The sequence below is a fragment of the Acomys minous genome, assembly GCF_964271855.1.
Source record: "Acomys minous genome assembly, chromosome: 19".
Taxonomy (NCBI): Eukaryota; Metazoa; Chordata; class Mammalia; order Rodentia; family Muridae; genus Acomys; species Acomys minous.
The window spans coordinates 66,351,183-66,357,231 of record NC_140499.1 but is presented as its reverse complement, the minus strand read 5'-3'; positions in this window follow the sequence as shown (position 1 = coordinate 66,357,231).

Genomic DNA, 6,049 nt, shown 5'->3' with positions numbered 1-6,049 from the left:
GTTTTTGGCTTTTCGAGACAGGGTTTCTCTGTGTAGCCCTGGCTGTCCTAGACTCGCTTTGTAGTCCAGGCTGGCCTCAAACTCACAGCAATCCTCCTGCCTCTGCCTCCCGAGTGCTGGGATTAAAGGCGTGGGCCACCACCACCCAGCCAAAATGAGTAATTCTAAATAAACAAAACAAAACAACAAACTTTTTTGTTTGTTAATGTCCCTGTAAGACCCAGAATAATGGTACATGCCTTTAATCGCAGCCCTCAGAAGGAAGACAGGCAGGGCAGCCTCGGCTACTTAGTGAGCTCAGGTTACCTGTGCAAGATACGACTGGGAGCCAGGCGTGGTGGCACGCGGCTTTAATCCCAGCACTCAGTAGACAGGCAGGCTGATGGATGTAAATTGGAGGCCAGGCTGGTCTGCAAAGCGAGTCCAAGCCTACCCAGAGAAACCCTCTCTCAAAAAAAGAAAGAGGGAGGCATAAGCAGGTGGAACTCCATGAGTTCGAAGCCAGCCTGGTCTACAAAAGGAGTTCTAGGATAGAGCTGTTACACAGAGAAACCCTGTCTGGGAAAAACCAAAAAAAAATTATTTCTTTCAGGTTACTTTTTCTCAGCTTCCTGATTGACATGTGGCCAGCTCCCTCCAATTCCTGTGATGGACTCTGCCTAGAAGTGTGAACTAAAGCCCTTTATCCCTTTAAAATACTATTTTTATCCTTTGGCTGGGGGGGGGGAGTTGAGGGTGGGAGGGATAGAGGTGGGGGCACAGTTCAAGATAGGATTTCTCCGTGTAGCCCTGGCTGTCCTGGAACTCACCGTAGACCAGGCTAGCCTTGAACTCACAGAGATGCACAGGCTTCTGTCTCTCGAGTGCTGGGATCAAAGAAGTACATCACCACACCCCGCTCCCTATATTTTTTAATCTTAAAGCTCTTAACTTTTCTTAGTTAGGTTATATTATGCCTTATTTCCGTATGCTATTGCTAGGACAATTATCCAAAGATGTTCCAGATGAGTTGGGAGAATGAGAGAATTACACACATCTCTCATTTTTCAGTGTCTCCGGCTAGAGACCTTTCAGTTTCCAACAGACTTGTCACCACCCCACACCCCTTACCCCACCCAGACACAGGAACAAACAAAGAGGCTGAGGCCGGGCGTGGTGGCGCACGCCTTTAATCCCAGCACTCGGGAGGCAGAGATAGGCGGATTGCTGTGAGTTCGAGGCCAGCCTGGACTACAAAGCGAGTCTAGGACAACCAAGACTACACAGAGAAACCCTGTCTCGAAAAACCAAAAAAAAAAAAAAAACAAAGAGGCTGACATTTAATAGCAAACAGCACAGTAATGAAATGCGCCTGGGGGGCGGGGGTTGTGCATCTGGAGAGTTAGGTTTTGTTGCTTTGATGCTGACAATACTAACTGAAGCCAGGATGTGAAGACACCAAAACAGACAGCAAGGGAAGAGTGTGGGGCCTGGTGGCACCCTCCTTTGAGCCCAGCACTCAGGAGGCAGAGCCAGGAGGATTGCTACAAGTTCCAGGCCAGCCAAGACCGCACACTAAGACCCTGACTCACCAGGCATTGGTGGCACACACCTTTAATCCCAGCACTCAAGAGGCAGAGGCAGGAGGATCTCTCAGTTTGGGGTCAGCCAGACTGGTCTAAAGAGCTAGTTCCAGGACAGCCAAGGCTGGTTTTTGTTTGTTTGTTTTTTTAAAGTCTCAAAAAACAAAAACAAACAAACAAACAAAAAGACGAAGAAAGACCTTATCTCAAAAATGAAACAAAAATGTCAGGCAACAGTTGGGAGTGGATAAAAGAAAAAACAAGGGGCTGGAGAGACGGCTCAGCAGTTGAGAGCACTGGTCGCTCTTCCAGAGGATCCAGGTTCGATTCCCAGCACCCACATGGCAGCTCACAGCTTTAATTCCAGCTCCAGGGGATCCAACACCCTCACACAGACACACAGGCAAAACACTGATGCACATAAAATAAGTAATAAATTTTTTTTTGCTTGTTTGTTTTGAGACTGAGTGTCTCTGTGTAGCCTTGGCTGCTTGGCTATCCTAGACTCATTTTGTAGACCAGGCTGGCCTCAAGGTCACGGCGATCAACATGTGCAGGGATTAAAGATTAAAGTGTGCCGCTCCGCATGGCAGTAAGTAAATCTTTTTCCCCCTGGCCAAGGTTTCTCTGTGTAGCCTCGGCGGTCCCAGACTCGCTTTTGTAGGCCAGGCAGGCCTTGAACTCACAGTGATCCACCTGCCTCTGCTTCCCAAGTGCTGGGATTAAAGGACTGTGCCACCACGCCCAGCTGGCAGTAAGTAAATCTCTAAATAAATAAATAAATTTTAAAAAAGAAAGAAAAAGAAAAACATATTTTAGGACCATCTCGGAATATGTATTGAATTCTGCCCTCACCTGACAGCTGACCATGAGGGAGGGTCCTCACCTGATGACAGCTGACCATGAGGGAGGGTCCTCACCTGACAGCTGACCATGAGGGAGGGTCCCCACTCGATGACAGCTGACCATGAGGGAGGGTCCTCACCTGACAGCTGACCATGAGGGAGGGTCCTCATCTGATGACAGCTGACCATGAGGGAGGGTCCCCACCCGGTGACAGCTGACCATGAGGGAGGGTCCCCACCCGGTGACAGCTGACCATGAGGGAGGGTCCTCACCTGACAGCTGACCATGAGGGAGGGTCCCCACCCGGTGACAGCTGACCATGAGGGAGGGTCCCCACCCGGTGACAGCTGACCATGAGGGAGGGTACCCCAAAAGGACATGTGTGGTAACAAAAACACAATTGAGGAGAGAGAGAGAGGGGAAGGCGCTGTCCACTAAAGTGCTGTGTGCTGAAGAAAGGGAGGAATGGAAAGAGAAGGCGAGGGGATGTATGGGAGCTCAGCAAACGATAGGAACGGACGCAGAGGCAGGCGGATCGCTGTGAGTTCGAGGCCAGCCTGGTCTACATATGGAGCTTCAGGGCTACAAAAAAAGAAAGAAAGAAAGAAAGTGAGAGAAAGAAAGAAAATAACAAAGAAGCAATAATTCAGAAGGCTTCTTCTTCTTTATTTTTTTTTTTTCATTTTTCCAGACAGGGTTTCTCTGTGTAGCCTTGGCTGTTGTCCTGGACTCACTTTGTAGACCAGACTGGCCTCGAACTCACAATGATCCACCTGCCTCTGCCTCCCAAGTGCTGGGATTCAAATTGTGCACCATATGCCCAACTTTAGAAGCCTTCTTTAATCTGCCAATGGAACTGAGCCAGCTGTGGTGGCGCACACCTGTAATCCCAGCACTCGGGAGGCATGGTCCTACATGGACCACAGTGAGTCTTCCCGGAGGAAATCAAAAATGAGAGTGTGATCAGGATGTTCATGCCTCTTATCTTCCTCTCTTCCAGCCCTCTTCTGGCCTACATAATAATAAATAAATCTTTTAAAAAATAATGAAATTCAGACTCAGGCAATGGTGGAAGAGTTTTTTTTTTTAAAGATCTATTTATTATGTATACAGTATGATCAGATCATATTATAGATGATTGTGAGTCACCATGTGGTTGCTGGGAATTGAACTCAGGACCTCTGGAAGAACAGTCAGTGCCCTCTCTCCACCTCTCCAGCCCCCGGAACAGTTCTTTAATCCCAGCACTCGGGAGGCAGAGGCTGGCAGATCTCTGTGAGTTCAAGGCCAGCCTGGTCTACAAAGTGAGTCCAGAACAGCCAAGGCTACACAGAGAGACCTTGTCTTGAAAAACATCATCATCATCATAATAATAATAATAGGCCAGGCATGGTGGCACACGCCTTTAATCAGCACTCGGGAGGCAGAGGCAGGTGGATCGCTGTGAATTCGAGGCCAGCCTGGTCTATAAAGCAAGTCCAGGACAGCCAAGGCTGACACAGAGAGACCCTGTCTCAAAAAACCAAAAAACAAAAATATAATAATAATAATAATAATAATAATAATAATAATAATAATAAATTATGTGTTCACTCGAAGACTCTTATGTCAATATTGAAAGCCATCCTATTATGCAAACCTAGATACAACCCACATGCTCTCCAGCCAATGACGGAGCGACTGGGCCACACACACAGAAACTCAGTGATACAGTGGGGCGGGCTCCCGATACCCAGCAACACACATGAATGCTGAGGGTAAGAAGCCACATCTAAAAGGATGCATAATTTGATACATAAGACACACTGAGAAAGGCAAAATTATAGGGTCACAAACAGTAGTTACCAGAGAGTGACTGTGGGAAGAGACGTTAACTCCAAAGAGCCAAGGGACTTATTGCGGGGGTGGTGACAAAACCGGTCCGTATCTTGATTATGGGGTAGTTACCCAGTGGATTTGTCAAAACCCATGGAAGTGCGCACTGAAAAAGGGTGGTTTTACTGCATATAAACTATGCCTCCTTAAGCCTAACTTAATTTTTTTTCACTGTATAATGTTAAAAGGGGGGGAACTACACTGCCCATTTGAGAGGCACTTCTAAGCAACAAGTAGACAAGTGTGTAGATAGGCATATGGTGAGAGTATGCTAACTGTTGTTAGTTGTCGATGCCTCCCCCGACCAGCAGGAAAGACACCAACACCGGGAACTCTTCTTGCCGCAGTTTATTCAGGATCCTGGACTACCGGAGTGACCCCAGGAAAAGCTCCCACAGAACCTTTATGGTGTGCCTGGTCCTATCAGAGACTGCCACGTTGTCGCTCTTGGTTGGTGCGTTCCGATCACGCCACCTCACGCTATGCCTTCAGGCATGCGCATAAGGGGCTCGCTCAAAGGCGCATTGCGCATGCGCATAAGGGGCGCATTGCGCCGGGGAAGCAGCAGGGGGCGCTGCTATCTGTGGCTCTCCACAGTTAGTCATAGGTAAAAACTGAAAATGACCTACTCCAGATGCACAGGATTAGAGAAATACATCAGACTGGGGCTGGGAGTGTAGTTCAGTGGAAGAGCATACGAAAACCTGGTATTCAAGCCACACCACAAAACATGAAGGAATGAAGGATAGAATTACTTTTTTCTTCCACAGGCTCTTACATGCCAGGCAAGCACTTTACCACTGAACTCTATCTTCAAACCTACGTTATGTTTTCCAAGACAAGGTTTCTCTGTGTAGCCTTGGCTGTCCTGGACTCGCTTTGTAGACCAGGCTGGCCTCGAACTCACAGCAATCCACCTGCCTCTGCCTCCCGAGTGCTGGGATTACAGGCGTGCGCCACCACACCCGGCTTCAAACCTACATTTTGAAGCAAAGTCTCACTAAGTTGCTGTCTTTTTTTTTTTTTAAGGTTTATTTATTTACTATTATGTATTCAGTGCTCTGCCTGCATATACACCAGAAGAGGGCATCAGATCTCATTATAGATGGTTCTGAGCCACCATGTGGTTACTGGGAATCGAACTCAGGACCTCTGGAAGAGCAGCCAGTGCTCTCAGCCTCTGAGCCATCTCTCCAGCCCTAAGTTGCTATCTTAGTTAGGGTTTCTATTGCTGGGACAAAAGACCATGACCAAAAAGCAAGTGGTCGAGGGAGGGTTTATTTGGCTTACACTTCTGCATTGAAGTCCATCTTTGAAGGAAGTCAGGACAGGAACTCAAGCAGGGCAGGGACCTGGAGGCAGGAGCTGATGCAGAGGCCACGGAGGGCGCTGCTCAGGGGCTTGCTCAGCCTGCTTTCTTACAGAAGCCAGGACCACCAGCCCAGGGAGGGCATCACAACAACAGGCTGGTTCCGCCCACATCAATCACAGCCTGATCTTCTCAACTGAGGTCCCTCCTCTCAGATGACTTTAGCTTGTGCCAGTCAAGTTGGTGAAGCTGTCCAGCACTGTTGCCCAGGAAGACATCCTTTCACCTCACCCAGCCAGGGCAGCTGAGTCCAAGCCTGGCACACCAGGCCTGGCCAAATTCTGCTGTTTCAATACTATGAAGTCATTAAACTGTTGGCAAGGACTGAATATTTATTGACAAAGAATAAGCGGGCGTGGTGGTGCACACCTTTAATCCCAGCACTCGGGAGGCAGAG